The sequence below is a fragment of the Neopelma chrysocephalum genome, unplaced genomic scaffold (assembly GCF_003984885.1).
Source record: "Neopelma chrysocephalum unplaced genomic scaffold, ASM398488v2 Primary Assembly neopelma1_65, whole genome shotgun sequence".
Taxonomy (NCBI): Eukaryota; Metazoa; Chordata; class Aves; order Passeriformes; family Pipridae; genus Neopelma; species Neopelma chrysocephalum.
Genome location: NW_020897722.1, coordinates 2,811,141 through 2,825,268, shown reverse-complemented (window position 1 = coordinate 2,825,268; position 14,128 = coordinate 2,811,141). Strand labels below are relative to the sequence as shown.

At 55.9% G+C, this 14,128-nt stretch overlaps 1 protein-coding gene across 3 annotated transcripts in view; it reads left to right on the top strand.

Moving 5' to 3' along the window:
* RAI1 (retinoic acid induced 1) overlaps positions 1 to 14,128 on the top strand; it is a 74,232-nt gene that overhangs the window by 34,088 nt on the left and 26,016 nt on the right. For 2 of the 3 annotated variants that reach the window (XM_027683816.1, XM_027683817.1), the window contains one exon: positions 642 to 722. The gene's annotated coding sequence lies outside the window, so the exon portion shown is untranslated. Of the gene's footprint in view, positions 1 to 182; positions 545 to 641; positions 723 to 14,128 lie in introns of those variants that run through there. The other variant, XM_027683818.1, reaches the window with a different exon arrangement.

The window sequence follows — 14,128 nt, the reverse complement described above, 5'->3', positions numbered from 1 at the left end:
GCAGCCTCCTCCTTTTCCCTCTCCCCCGCTCCAGAGGATTAAGCCTACCAAAAAAAAAAAAAAAGAGAGAGAGAAAAAAAAATGTCTGCAGCTTTCTGTTGACCCTGCATGATGGCATTTTTGCGCTCTGTGTGCTGCCTCTGCTGATTGCTATTCCTGGCACAAACACACACACACACACGCACACACACACACACACACACAGCCCCAGCACGGCTCACACGGGCACGGCGAGCCCACTCCAAAATACAAAAAAAATCCCCCCAAAAATCCCAAACCATTCCCAAATCCAACCCAAACCGGTGCCGCTTGGTGTCCCTGGCCACCCTGGTCTCTGCTGGGAGAGCCGCCAGCACCCGCTGCCTCTCGCCCTCTCCTCCACCCCACTTCTCACCTCGGTCCCCAGCTCCAGCGAGCACTTTCTGCCGGAGCCGCCCGCAGCCAGAGCCCTCCACCACTCCTACCGCTGGCATTACATTTTCAGGCTGGATGCTATAGGGCCGTTTCTAATTACCTTATATCCCCTAGTGGTCTATGAATAATGGTTAGTGAAGGAGCTCAGAAGGGCTGCTGAGAAGGGAAGCAAAAAAAAAAAAAAAAAAAGGGAGAATTGTGCTATTTCTCACATTTTTTTTTCTAAGGATCTAATCTGGCTACTGTGCTCTGGAAGAGGAGGAGAGCGAGCCAGCAGGAGAGAGAGGAGAGAGCGAGGACCATCGCAGGTATTGTTGCAAGCTACATCTTTGTGCCTTTTTTTTTTTTCCTCCTTTTTTTCCTGCCTTTTTTTTTTTTTTTTCCTCCTGAAGGCGCAGCAGAATTGGAGGTGGTGTGGGGGGTGTGCGCGGACAGAGCTTTTTCCGGATTTATTTTTCTCTTGTGCAACTCGTGTGCCGCTGCGATTGAATGGATGCACGGCGCCGGCACCGCGGAGTTTGGGGAGGGAGGGGGGATTATACGTGAGTGTGTGTGTGTGTGTGTGTGTGTCCGTGTCCGTGTGTCCTATTTGCAGCAGCAGCGGAGGAGCCGGGGGGTGCGTGGGGTGGGGTGTGTGTGTGTGGGGGTTGTTTTGCTTTTCTGGAAGTAATAAAGAAATTTGCAACCGGTCCAAAACCCCTCCTGACTTGCCGATTGATGGGTGTCTGAACAAAGATACAGCTGAGACTTGGAATATTTGTGTGTGGAAGGGATGGATTCAGTTGGCTTGCCCTGACTCCTTACTTTTGCAAAGTTAAAATAATAACGGGCGCGGGGCTGCGAAAGCCTCTGCAGAGGGAAATCTTCCCAGGGAGGCTTATTTAATTGAGGAGTTATGGATGTGCATGGTTTTATACTTCCAAAAGTTGCGGCGGTGCCGCGGGCGGGCGCCTGGCTCTCCTTGCCGTTGTCTGCACGTGAGAACGCTGACTTGATGGATTTTCTTTCTTTTATTCGGTGGCTGGCGGGGCAGGAAAAAATGGATCTAGCAGATAACCCAAGGAATCGTGGGGTTTGCACATCTGGCTGTGCCTTTGGAAAGCCCCTCGGTGGGACTTTCACCTCCCGCTCCCTTTCTCCCACGGCAAATTTTGCCTCCAAATCCTCCATTGACATTAATAAACAAACAAACCAGGGAATAACCGTGGAGCCCGGTGAGGGGGCTTGGAGTGCTGCCGGGGGTGGGGGGGAACCGTGTGCTTTTGTTTTAAATAACGAAACGGCGATGATTGAAAACATATGAATAGGATGCAATGCAGAGCGGGTGTGTTGGGAGGGGGGGGAAGAGCTGGAAAACTGCTTATACGACAGAAGCAGAGCTTGAATGAGTGTGGTGAGATGAAAGGCGAGGGGTCTGTCCCTCGCCTGGCTGTGAGGCTGCGGGGAGGGGGGGGTGATTCCCAAAGGCTGAGGAATGGTCTCAGGGTGGGGAAGCTCACTGGGGGGGGGGGGAAAACCCCAAACCTGAAGTATGTGATTATATCCCATCCAACTTTGCCGGTTGCAGCGTTAATGGAGCTAATTGTACTGGCAAATAATAAAACCAGAGGAAAATATGCCTGCGCGTGGAAGGGGGAGATGTGTGGGGAGCAGAAGCAGGTCCCAAAACCCCGCCGGCCCCCTAAAAGCGCCGGTGAGGTGGGTGATACCGAGGCGGTATCCAAACGTGGCCGGTTTGTGTTTATTTGGGCGGAAATAAAGATGGAGCAACTGCCCTGGGGAAGGCTGTAATCCCCCAGGGAACGGCTCTGAAACCACGCCGGTGTTGCCCTTCGCTGCCTGCCCTTTGCTGCCTGCCCTGGCTGGCCTTGCTTTTGTGTTTGTTTGCTTCCAAGGGGGGGGGGGAGAAGGGAGCTGGAGGGGGCGCGAAGGCGGGGAGAAGCCGTGAGGGCGGAGAGCCGATTTAAATTGGACTTAATGGATTCCCAGGGCGGCTCTTTTAGATGAAAGTCAAAATAAGAGCCAAAGTGAATCTCAGCAGACCTGTCTGTTGCATTAGAGATGCAGCCTTCCTCTCCCTCCCTCCCTTTATTCTTTAAAAGAGAGGGGGAAAAAAGTGTTATCCATACGGAAGACGGCGTGGAGTTTCTCATTCCTATAATGTGAGCTCTAATTGAAGAACTTGCAGCCTCTTGGGAGAGTCTTTACTGATCGCTGCTTTTGTTATTCATGCCGTGCTCTGTTTTCTTGGGGGTTTTTTTGGGGGGGGGGCTGGCGGCAAGTCTGACTGTGTCGGGGTCGGGTCGGGGTGTGATGCTGTGTCCCCCAAGGGTGGCTTCGTGGGCTGACATCAGTAGGACCCCCTGGTCCCCTCCTCAGGGGCTCACACCGGGCTCCCCCGGGTAGGTTGTTCCATGCTAGAGGAGGAGATGTACAGCCAAACCCCTCAGGAGCTGTCGGGGTGAGACGCTGCAGTCTGGCTGCGGGTGGCTCTCGTCCTCACAGGACCCCCTGGGATGGGGGATGGATCCTGCCCAGCGTGGCACATGGGAATAGCAGCAGTGAGGGTGCAAAGGGTTCGTGCCTCCTGCCTGGGCTCAGTGCAGTGACTTTGGGGTGCCGTGGGGTACCACAAGCCTGCTTGGTGCAGAGGGCACAATGCAACCCAATTTCACAGCTCTCCTGCCCCAGAGGGGTCTGGGGTGTCACCTGGAGGGGACAGGTGTTGTGCCAAAGCCATATGGATCCTCTGCCCACCCAGGGTGCGGAGTGGGACACAGACACTGACTGGCAGGACCTGTGCTGGGCAGGAGAGGCGAGTTTCCCCCCTCTCCTGCCTTTTCCATTGCTCAACAGTTCAAGATGGGGGCAGACAGGGGGACTGGCAGATGGGGCTCCCCCCTGTGGGGGTCTCATCACTCCCACTTTCCCTGCCAGTCCCCTTGGGTGGCCAGAGGAGGTGGTGGCTGTCCCCAAGCCCTGTGTCCCCATGTGGTCCCTTGGCAATGCTGCCCATGGCAGTGGGCTGGTTTGGTGTGGCCAAAGGCTCCTGGGGGTCAGGTCCCTGTTCCCATGTCCCTTTCCCATCCCTGGGCACTTTTTGGAGCTGCACTTGAGCTCTACATGGATGAAAACAAGAGCCACAAGCCCTGGGGCTGCTCTTGGTGGCATTTGGTGGCTGTGGAATGAGTGTGACCAGGAAAGAGGATGTGTGAGCAGGATGGGGCTCCGCCAGCCCATCGGCTTAGCATGGAGGCAAAGCAGTTAACCTGGACATCTGATCTCCCTGGGAATTGTGTATTGACCCTGACAGCGATGCATCAGGAGCGACAGACTCTCCATCATCGATCCCTGTCCTCCCATCACCAGGTGTCGACACCGACAGTCGTGGAGCCGGCTTTAATTTCAGGCCTCTGGCTCCAGCACGTAACACTTAGCTGTGGTCCCAAGGTGCTGCCGAGCTTTGCAAACAAACACCTCCGCAGGCAGGTGGCCGTCCCCATTTTGTGGCAGGGATGGCACTTGCTGTGAGGGGCTGGCTGAGATGGGGACAGGGCTGGCAGGGGACCCAGGAGCCCTGGGTCCCAGGGCCATTGGGCAGAGTGGCATCACAGCCTTTGGTGGGGGACCCGGGAGTCACCTGGAGCTCCTGCTTAGACAGTCTTTTCTAGGAAAACCCTCTGATTTGGCCCCTCCATGCTGTTGCTGCTGCACAGCACAGGATGTACCCGAGCTGGGGAGTCCCAGTCCTTTTGCAGCCTTTGCTGGGTGACCTCGTCTGGCCTGGATGTGTCTTGCCTTTCCCACCTCCAAAATGGCCACTGTGAGATCTCATGGGCAGTTAGGTGTGTGTGCCACCCCATAGAGACCTGCTGGGGAGGGTGGTGGGTTTTTTGGGTGCCTTGATTTTGGGCAGGGCGCAGGCGCTGGCGGGGGCCGGCTGGCACACCGCCTCTCCTTCCCAGCATCTTGAGATTTCCAAGACACACGCAGCCAAGCTGAGGCTGAAAAAGCTGCTTGTGGTTCAAGAGCATCTCCTTGACAGAGAAGAGAGGAAGGCTTTTCATTCCTCCCTTTCTTTTGGAGCTATCCAAGCTCCCCTCACCTGTGTAGGGGCTCTTCCCGCTCCCCCCCTTGCAAGGGAACGTTAAAAGCCAGGGGCAGCAGATATCTTGACACTCCGTCAATCCAAGCCTTTTACAGCAGCAGTCTCTGAAGGCTGGCACTGCTGCACAGAAGAAAACAAGTGAGAAGAGGGGGGGGAGGCGAGAGCAAGCCTTTGCAGCCGGCAATCGATAATTGTGGTGTCACTCACTGCCTTGGAAGTTCCCGCATCCCCACGGCCGCTGGTGGGGGGTAGAAGGGGAGGGCGAGAGCTGGGCTCTGCCCCGCACAGCACCGGGCACAGGGCAGGGAGCGATGGCAGAGGGCGAGAGCCCGGCCCCGAGCAGGAGCCTCCCGCTGCATTACTCACCACTTGATGTAGCTTGAACCTTTCAACTCCCTCCCCTTGGGGATGGAGCGGGCTGGGCAGAAGGTGTTGACGGAAAACGCTCTGCTTTCTTAGCTTTGAGGGCTTTTATTCCCCTTTCCTTCTGTTTTTTTCCTTCCCCGCCCCTCTCTGTGTGCATTTTGGGCTTTAATATTCCCCCCAAAATATAAAAGAAACAAAAAAAAAAAAAACAAACCCACAAACCCAACCCAGCTCCCCCTCATGTGTGTCTCTGTCTTAGCAAAAGCCGAGGCAAAAGATCAAGGAATTCTTCCTTTTGTGCAGCTTTCAAGACCAAAGACGCGCCGGTGAAAAGGGGAGGCTCAGAGTACCAGGCACACACAAGTGTTAAAGGAGAGGCTTCCCTTTTGTCTCCAAGGCAATCAGCCGGCGAAGGGATCCACAAATTAATTAAAAATTGCTCTGTCTTGATTGAGTTATTCCTGCTCGCATCCCACCTGCCTATCAAAAGAATGGGAATGGCAGGAGGAAATTCCTATTTCTTTCCCAAACAGCTCAGACACGTACCATGGTCCGTCTCGCTTGCCTTTTATCCAGGCAGCAAAGGAAATAAAAAAAAAAAGGAAGGGCTGGCGCGGTATCCAAAGAGATCTCTCCCGGAGGATGCGTCCCTCTCCTGCGCTAACAAATGTTGCCGTATTTGGACGATTCAGAAGAAAAATGAGCAGATTTGCATGTCATGCATGGGCCAAATTGTGGTTGTAACTCCCATGAAGTTGATGGAGATCCATCGGAGATTAATTTGGCCCAAGGTCTGGCGCTTGCTCCGCGGGGAATAGGCTGGATCTCTGCCTTGGTTGAAACAAGAGGTATTCAAATGGGTTTGTTGTGGCTGCGCTATGCCCAAGTGGTAGAGCCGAGCAAAAATCCCAACTGGTTGTATCCCTGGTGCCAAAGCACCATAAATACTCCTCGAGCTGTCAAGTCCTGCACAGTCTCTACCACATTTACCACCGAGAATGTTTTAAGGGGGTAGATTTATCTGTAGGGGCTGTACACAAGTCTCCCTGTGTGTTTTGCTAAGAGGCTTGAACTCCATCCCGGCATCGTGATGGGGGAAGCCTTTCTCCCCTCCTGTTTATGGGATTTCCACCCAAACTGAGCCTGCGCCGGGGCCAAGCTCAGCCCAAGCCCCAGAGAGCCCAGCTCCCCATCACCAGGCTCAGGCTCTGGTTTGGGGGAGCATCATCAGTCAGTGCCTCTGAGCTGGATTCGGGGGGGTTGGTTTGCTGCTTTGCAGTCAGACCTTGCTTCCTCCTCTTTATTGTCATCTCCGCTCTTAGTCACTGCTCGATGCCTCACCAGGGGACACTGCTCCTGCTGCATTTATGGCAGCCACTAAAATTGGCTGCTCCGACGGGGAGGGACACTGAGCATCAGGGAGGCTCTGCCCAGCTCTCTTACGGTCCTTAACATCGTGTGGGGCGTGTAGGGGAGCTGCAGGGCAGGTTGGTCACCGAATGGGTCCCCTGTGCCGGGGATGGACCATCAGCTCTGCTGGGTCCCATTCGGCTCATGCGTGAGGGGATATGGGAGCAGCGCTGGAAAGGAGCATCGCTGGCCACGTTCTCAGGTGGAGATGGCGTGTAAATGAAAATGAGATGCTCGATAAAGTAGGAAAGCATAATTAAAAACGTTCACGGCTGCTGGCTCGCAAAGCGTGGGCGCTCAGTGATCCAGCGAGGCACAGCCGTCCCCCCCTCCCCAAACACCACGGCTTCCAGCTCTCCTCGTCCTGTAATAGTGTGTCCTTCACATACCTGTCACTACTTGATCTATAGAACAGGACTGGCCTCTCATACCACTGCCTTCCACCAGGCCGGAGACTGGATTCTCCGGAGGAGACTCTAGTCCTATCATAGCATGTCCTTCACCGTGACTGCTGCTGCACGGAGACACGGCAGCACGGGGCTCTAATACCTTGTAATTCACTGTGACTGCTGTGGCAGGACCTGCACCGTGCTGTGCTGCTGCAGCCCTTCAGACCCCTTGCCTTTTGCGTCTGCTCTCGGGCTTTGTAGCAAGGGCTGGGTGGGAGGGGACACGTGGTGAGGGACCTTGGAGGTGCCCCAGGCTCAGAGCCTGCTCCCTGGCTCCCACTGGGCATGGGGAAGGTGCTGAGAATACCTGGGGCATGGTCCCATCCTGCCTCTTGGATGGTTTAAAGGAGGGAGTGGAGGGGGCTGGCCCCTGCCTGAGCAGAGGAGAAATTCCTGTGAGTGTGCCAGGGTGAGAAATGGCCCTTGGATGCAAGGAAAGCATCCTTCCTCTGGGTGGTTTGGACATCATAATAAATGTCAATATCTCCACGCACACAAAGGAGAAGGGGACATTTGGCTACCGAGCGCGTTTGTTCCAGGAGCTGATTTACTTTGAAGACTTAAAGGGTTCTCTGATGCTTCCCTCTTTGCTGGTTAACCCTGTTCCTTTGCCAGTTAAATAGAAATGCAGCCACCGTCAATAAAGCCCTTCTGGAGGCTCCTCTGTGAACACAGCCACGCTGTTCTCTTCCTGGTGCTGTGCTGGACATTGCTCCCTCTTCCACTAATCTGGTTTAACTCTTCCATGGGCAGAAGGCAGCTGCACCTCTGAGCTTCTGCTGCCATGGTGAAGCGAGGGTTGCCATGAGGGACGGGGGTTTTCCAGCCAAGTGATGGAGATCCCAGTGCTTACGGCATCCCCTTGGAGCTATGGTGCTGTGGCTGTGCATGGAACAGGGTGCAGGTGACTATGGCTGAGCCAGGAACCGGATTTGGGGTGGTTACTTTGTGTTGCTGGATTTTATTTGGAGAGGAGGCATTGGAGAGCTATGCCTGGAAGCTGGAACCTGTAGGAACAGCGAGGATGAAGGAGAATGTCTTGGTGGCAGGGCTGCTGGGGTGGGATAAGGGCATGTTTGGTGGTGAGATGGGTGAGGGAGCAGTTTTTGGGAGCCAGTGCTTCCCTGCAGCACAGTGCTCAGCTTGTTTTCAAAAAGATGGGAGTTGGCATCGCCTGTTTTGCTCTCGTGCAAATCATCAGTGTTGCTTCTGCTCCTGCTTGGACTGGGAAAGGAGGAATTTGGCCCAGTGGCATTTTTTCCTCTTGCTTCCCCCAGCAGCCTGGGCTACAGATCTGCAAACAGCTATAAGGAGAGCAGAGATCATTAGCTGGAAGGATCAGATGAGATAGTTTCTTAAAAGGATTGTCTGATTTCTCTATTGATCAGCTTGATTTAAAAGGGGGAGTTGGGTCAGAGGGCATAAATTATCATTGAAGGAGGGGTGAAGGCCTCAAAGGCTGTGCTGCACTTAGCTGCAGTGCTGAGGAATGTGTCTCTCAGCAGGGACGTGCAGAGCTGAGCGCCGTGGCTGCTGGCCAAGCTGGGTCTCCTCTACGCTGAACTGGGAACCGAGTCAAGGGAAGTGCATTTAAACTTGGTTAAAGAGCCTCCCTCTCTCCGCCAAACTGGTTTCTGCAGCCCCTGCCGCTATTGCAGGAGTGGGTGTTTGGGGTCAGAGGGGGAAGAGGTGCAGCGTGTGGCCCCATGTGAGGTTTGGGGTGCGGCAGTGGGTTGGGGGAGCTGTGGGGTCGCGCTGGCTCTGAGTGAGCCCCCTCCTTCCCTCCCTCCCTTCCCCGAGGGAGGATGCTCTCACCCCATAGAGACCTGCGACCTCTCCCTGGCTTTCCCCAGGCTCCCTGTGTGGTCTCCGGCGAGATGTTGAACCACGGGAGGTTTCTGCCTCCCTGGCTATAAAACAAAGCTAATCTGCAACCTGAGGTTACTGCTTTCCCCATTCTTGTGATCGCTGCCCGGGGCTCCCACATCTCCTGCCCCCGGAGTCATGGGACTCACAGTGTTTGCAGCAGCCCCCCCAGCTCTCTGGATTATGGGAAAAGGAATAGGAAAACACCCATGGAAAACCATCCCCATTGATGGCAGAGGGTCTGGTTTTGGGGACATGGCACATCTTCCACACCAGCTTTTTCTGCAGCAATGTGGATCTGCTCCTTCCCTCATCTTCATCCTCATCCTCAGCCATCCTCATGATGGAGGAACCTTTTGTGCCCAGATCAGCGTCCTGTCTCTGCCTTATCCCAGAGTTTGCATCTCTCACTGCTGTCCAGGGAAGGACCATGGGGGTCTGCAATGGGGTTGTGCCACTGTGACGAGTTGTGTCACCCCAACTGGGCGTGAGCTGGAGCCTGGATGGGCTGGCTGGCCAGGAAAAGCTGCAGAAGCACTTTTGGGATGCCACAGGGTTTGCGCCCTTTCCCACCCTGATGGGGTTTCTTCCTCTTTTATTTCTGGCTGTGCTAACATAAAACAGTGCAAGAAGTGTGATTTCTGGAGCTGTGGGCAGGTCTGCAATGCCCTGGAGAGTGCTGGGCTGGGGCATCTGCATGGAGTAACACCGTGGGGAAGCTGACACAGCCACACTGCTGGTGTCCCCAGGCTGGACACGTCCCAAAAGTGGGTCCATCTGCCCTTTCCCGGTGCTGCTCCACATGCCAGCGGTGCAGCCGAAGCTGCTGCCCACCCCGGTGCACCCATCCTCTTGCTTCTGTTCTCCTGCATAGAATAATTGAATCACAGAATCATGAAGGTTGGGAAAGCCCTCTAAGATCATCAAGTCCAACCAGTAATCCAACACTGCTAAGCCCACCACTAAATCATGTCCCCAGGTGCCACATCCCGTGCATTTTTTGAACACTTCCAGGGATGGTGACTCCATCGCTGCCCTGGGCAGACTGTTCCAATGCCTGACCACTCTTTAGGTGAAGAAATTTTTCCTAAACCTCCCCGGCACAACTTGAGGCTGTTTCCTCTTGTCCTGTCCCTTGTTCCCTGGGAGCAGAACCTGACCCCCACTTGGCTGCACCCTCCTGAGGGAGTTGTAGAGGGTGAGAAGGTCCCCCGAGTCTCCTTTTCTCCCCTCAGCTCCCTCAGCTGCTTCTCATAGGACTTGTGCTCCTGACCCTTCCCCAGCCCCATTGCCCTTCTCTGGGCATGCTCCAGCACCTCAATGTCTTCCTTGGAGTGAGGGGAACATCCCCATGTGCCCCATCCTTGTGCATGGGGACTGCCAGGGATGGCAGCGTGGCAGTTCCCTGTGACGTGCGGCTTGGAAGGAGGCGAGCCAAGTCATTATCACAGATCACCTCTGCCAGGTGGAGAGCAGGGGACCAGCGTCCCAGCCCAGGGCACGACTGGGAGCGGGCAGCGTCGGGCAGAGGGCTCAGACCCGGCATGAGGCTGAGCCAGGGCAGCGGGGGCTTGCGGCAGCCCCGCTCCCACCAAGGAGTCGAGCATCTCTTCCAAGCATCCTCTGGCATTGGCCTCCCAGCATGGCTGTGGGAGCAGCCACCAGCACGGCGGCTGGACCGGCATTATCCTGGAAATGTCATCTGAATGCCAGCCTGCCGGTGAGCGCCAGGACGCGGTGGGAGGCAGTGACTCGGCTTGCCGGCATTGGCTACCATTTTAGAGGAAATGTGGAGCGGCGGGTAATTATTTCTCGTTCTTAATTGAAATTTCAGCCTCAGTGGTTCGCGAGAGCGGGCGGGAGAAGGAGCACAGGCGAGCGTGACACGAGTGTGGGGCGCGTCGTGGGATGAGGGGGAACACGAGCACGCTGAGCCCGTGGGGTGGCAAAGCATCTCCCAGCTCACGCCGGGTCCGGCACTGCCGGAAAGGAATTCCCACAGCCCACAGCATGGCCTGCTCGCGGTTGCAAAATAAAACCAACCTCCAGAACGCTGCGATTTCAATTTTTATTTTTTTTTTTTTAGCGGGGGAGGATGCTTTATTGTTTCTTTATTCCTCTATTTCTGTTTTGCTTCGGATGAAGGGCCAATTAACTGGAATTAGGCGCTGCAGCCTGGCACCCCGCGTCGGCTCGGAGCAATCAGGTGTAGCGCAGCATGGCTGATGAGAGCCAATCAAGATGTATAAATGAGGTGTTGACATTCAAACAGCAGGTACCCGCGCCGCCCGGCCGCAGCCGCGCTTGCGTGCTGCCGAGCCCACGACACGGATCCAGGCCTGGAGAAGGGCCGGTGCCCAATGGGGCAGCGGGCTGTGCTTCACTTCCAAAGCTTTTTGTATTAAGCATGATGTTGGGGACATGCTGAGCAGTCCATGCATGAGGGTTGGTGGTGGACATCCCAGAGGGGGTCTGTTTGCTGGCACCTGCCGTGCCCGGTGCTGATGCATCCCGTGGTCAAGTAGATGCAGTACCTACCACCAAGCTCTTAGTGCGGCTCCAGGGTGGGCAGCAAAGTGAAATACTGTTCCTTTGGGGAAACTGAGGCATGGGGCAAGTTGGTGGACAAGGTCCGCAATGTTGGGAACTGGATTGACCCTCCGGGTTCTTTATTTCCATAGCCAGGGTTAGTTTGGCCTCCAACTCACCAGTGCCAAGCAGCAGCAGGACACATCCGTCCCCACACAGAAATTGCCACAGCCCAGGGACCATGGATGGGGACCTTGCTGTGACCACCGTGCTGGCAGGTGCAGGGCCAGCACCCTCCAGCAGTTTGTCACCTTCCAACCATTTGTCACCCTTGGCTCTCGGGCTTGCCATAGCTGCCACCGTGGGACACAGGCCCCTCACAGGGAGGTGGGGACCAGGGGGGCCTGTGGCATGGCAGCACCGTGCAGACCAGAGGAGCTCGGAGGCCATCCAGGGAGGAGAAAGCAGCTCCGTGGCGAACAATCTCATCGGCGTTTCCTGTCTCACGATGGAGAAATCGCATGTGGTGAGAGGCTCTAAAAATAGGCTCAGCAAACTTTTAACCACATTTGCAGATGTTAAAGGTAAAGCCAGAGCAGCCCCAGGGAAGAAAACAGCCCTGGCCGTGCCTGCCCGGCGTTAACCCTCAGCTCTGCTGGTTACTGGGAGCCGGATCTGAGGGTGGGAACCCCCGGATGGGCAGCGGGGCCGAGCCTCCGCCTCGTCGCGTCGCTCTCCTGCGCGTCCCCATTAAGTGTGTGCTGGGAGGACATTAGGAGCAGGAGCACGTACCGCCAGGCTCTGTCTAACAGCACTGCTGCCTGACCCTGATTTGTAGCAGGGCTGAGCAGGGAGGTTTGCTGTAGTGTTACAGCTCTTCCTGTGGTAATAGCCGGCTGGGCGTCACTCGCACAGCACTGCCAGTGGCACAGGGAGCCCCCGCAGCGGCACGGGGAGCCTGAGGCTGCCGGGGCAGATGGAGTGGGAAGGAGAAGATGCCATAGCTGGGTCACGGTGTGCTTGCTTGCAAGGGGAGAGAGGGGGCACGCAGGGATGCAGTCCTGTGGCACAAGTGGTGTTGACACTGGGGTTGTGTCTCCCCGTGGCAGCGGTGCTGGTGCCTGGCACGGTGGCAGGGAGACAGCTGGATGCTGCCTGTCCCCACCAGCCCAGTGACTCCACATGCTGCAGCAGGTGCATGTTGGTGGTGCTGCTGTCCCCTTGCCACCTGCCCCTGTGTCACATGGCCGGGGCTGGAGTTATTTGGGAACAGTGGCCAGGACTGCCAGGTCCTCTCCCAGCCAAGGCATCAGCTCCTTGATGGCACCCAGGGGATGTTGTTTCACCTCCCCTATCTCTGCTGTGCCAAGGGTGACAAACCATCAGAGGGTGTTCTGCCCTCAAAAGATGGAAAAGGCAGCCCTGCCTGCCAGCATCACCCCATGGTGGGGTGGTCCCTTCACCTGTGCTGGCCCCACAGCCCCGAGTGGGTGACAGCAAGAACCTTTAACCTCAACAACATGAAAGGTTGACTTGGACTGTTGGAAAGATGAAAGAGGCAGGGAGAGGGAAGGATGAAAGGGAAGAAGTGGAGATTCCGTGGGTTACCTCAGCTGCCCGCTGCCGGCAACTCGCAGGCCCTCGACACCTCTCGCACGCAGCTCGGTGCCGGCGCACAGGAGGGCACATGACTTTCTCCTCGGGAGGGAGCTTCCCAGGAGGATTTTAATAGTTGCTGTTTGTGTGATGTCTGGGGGAATCCATCGCTTTCTGTCTGCCATTGCCTGGCTTCACCTCTCCTCCTGCCGGCAACTGCTGCATCCTCACGGCTGCATTTGGGGTGACGGTTTGGATTTTTGTCAGCCTTCACCTGCAGCCCTGGAGGGGGAAAACCTGTCCCTCAGAGGTTTATTTAGCTAAAAAATCCAACTGAAACCCAACCTCAAACAGATGCAGGCTGTGAGGTGCCTTGTGGCCATATGACTGGGGTGCTGGGGACCAATGCTGGTCCCCAGAGGTCCCTGTAGCTGGGAGCCGGCCACGTCAGAATCGGTGTTTTGGCAAAAGGCATCACCTTGCCCGTAGGAATAATAGCCAGGAGGGGGAGGGGGCCGGGGCAGGCAGACAAGCAAATCCGTTTTATCAGACGCCGCATATTTTATGAAAGCACATTTCAGCTCTTCAGCCTTGGAAAGCTTTTCATACCCTTTAATTTTCTAATAAAAAGGAATTACGTTTGCTGAAAAGCCAGTAACAAGATTCACTGTCATTGTCTTTTGTACAGACCATAATTCCTGGCTCGGGCTCCTGCAGCCCCGTTGTGTGGTCCCAGGTGTGGGTCCAGAGTACTGGCAGGGGGGCATGAGGGTCACGGCCATGCTGGCAGCGGGCAGGGAAGAGCTTTGCCATTGGGAGCTTGTGGCAGGCGTCCAGGAATGACGGGTGCGAAGGTGAGCACCATGGTCGTTTTTATCCACAGTGATGCCTCTTGGTGCTGAACACGGATCCCTGAGAAAGAGGCATCTGGTTTTGAGGTGGTTCTCGCCATCTGTGTGTGTGCCAGTGAGCGTGGCCAGGATGGCTTTTGAACCAAAATCCAGGGAGTCTAATTGCCTGGTTGTTGGCCTTGTAACCACGAGCTTGAGAGTGGTGCAAGGTCCTGGCGAGACTGGTGGCTGGAGGACAGTTCTCCTGGTCTTTGATGTGGCTGGGACAGGTCGTGGTTGCACACGTGTTAGTTAGAGCAATTGAGTGTCTTTGCCGAGGACAGTGAGCTGGTATCCCCCAGCTCTGCACTGGCACTACAGACCCGGCTGGTGAAGAGGTTTGGCTGGGCAGCCGGTGATTCCCGGTTATTCTCTGCCATCCCAGGTATTCCTCCTGCAGGCTGCAGCATCCAGCATGCAAGCAGCAGCCACGGCACGTGAGAGCTCGGCAAGACCAGGGCACTCCCCAAATCCAACCAACCGCGGGCTGTGCCAGTGGG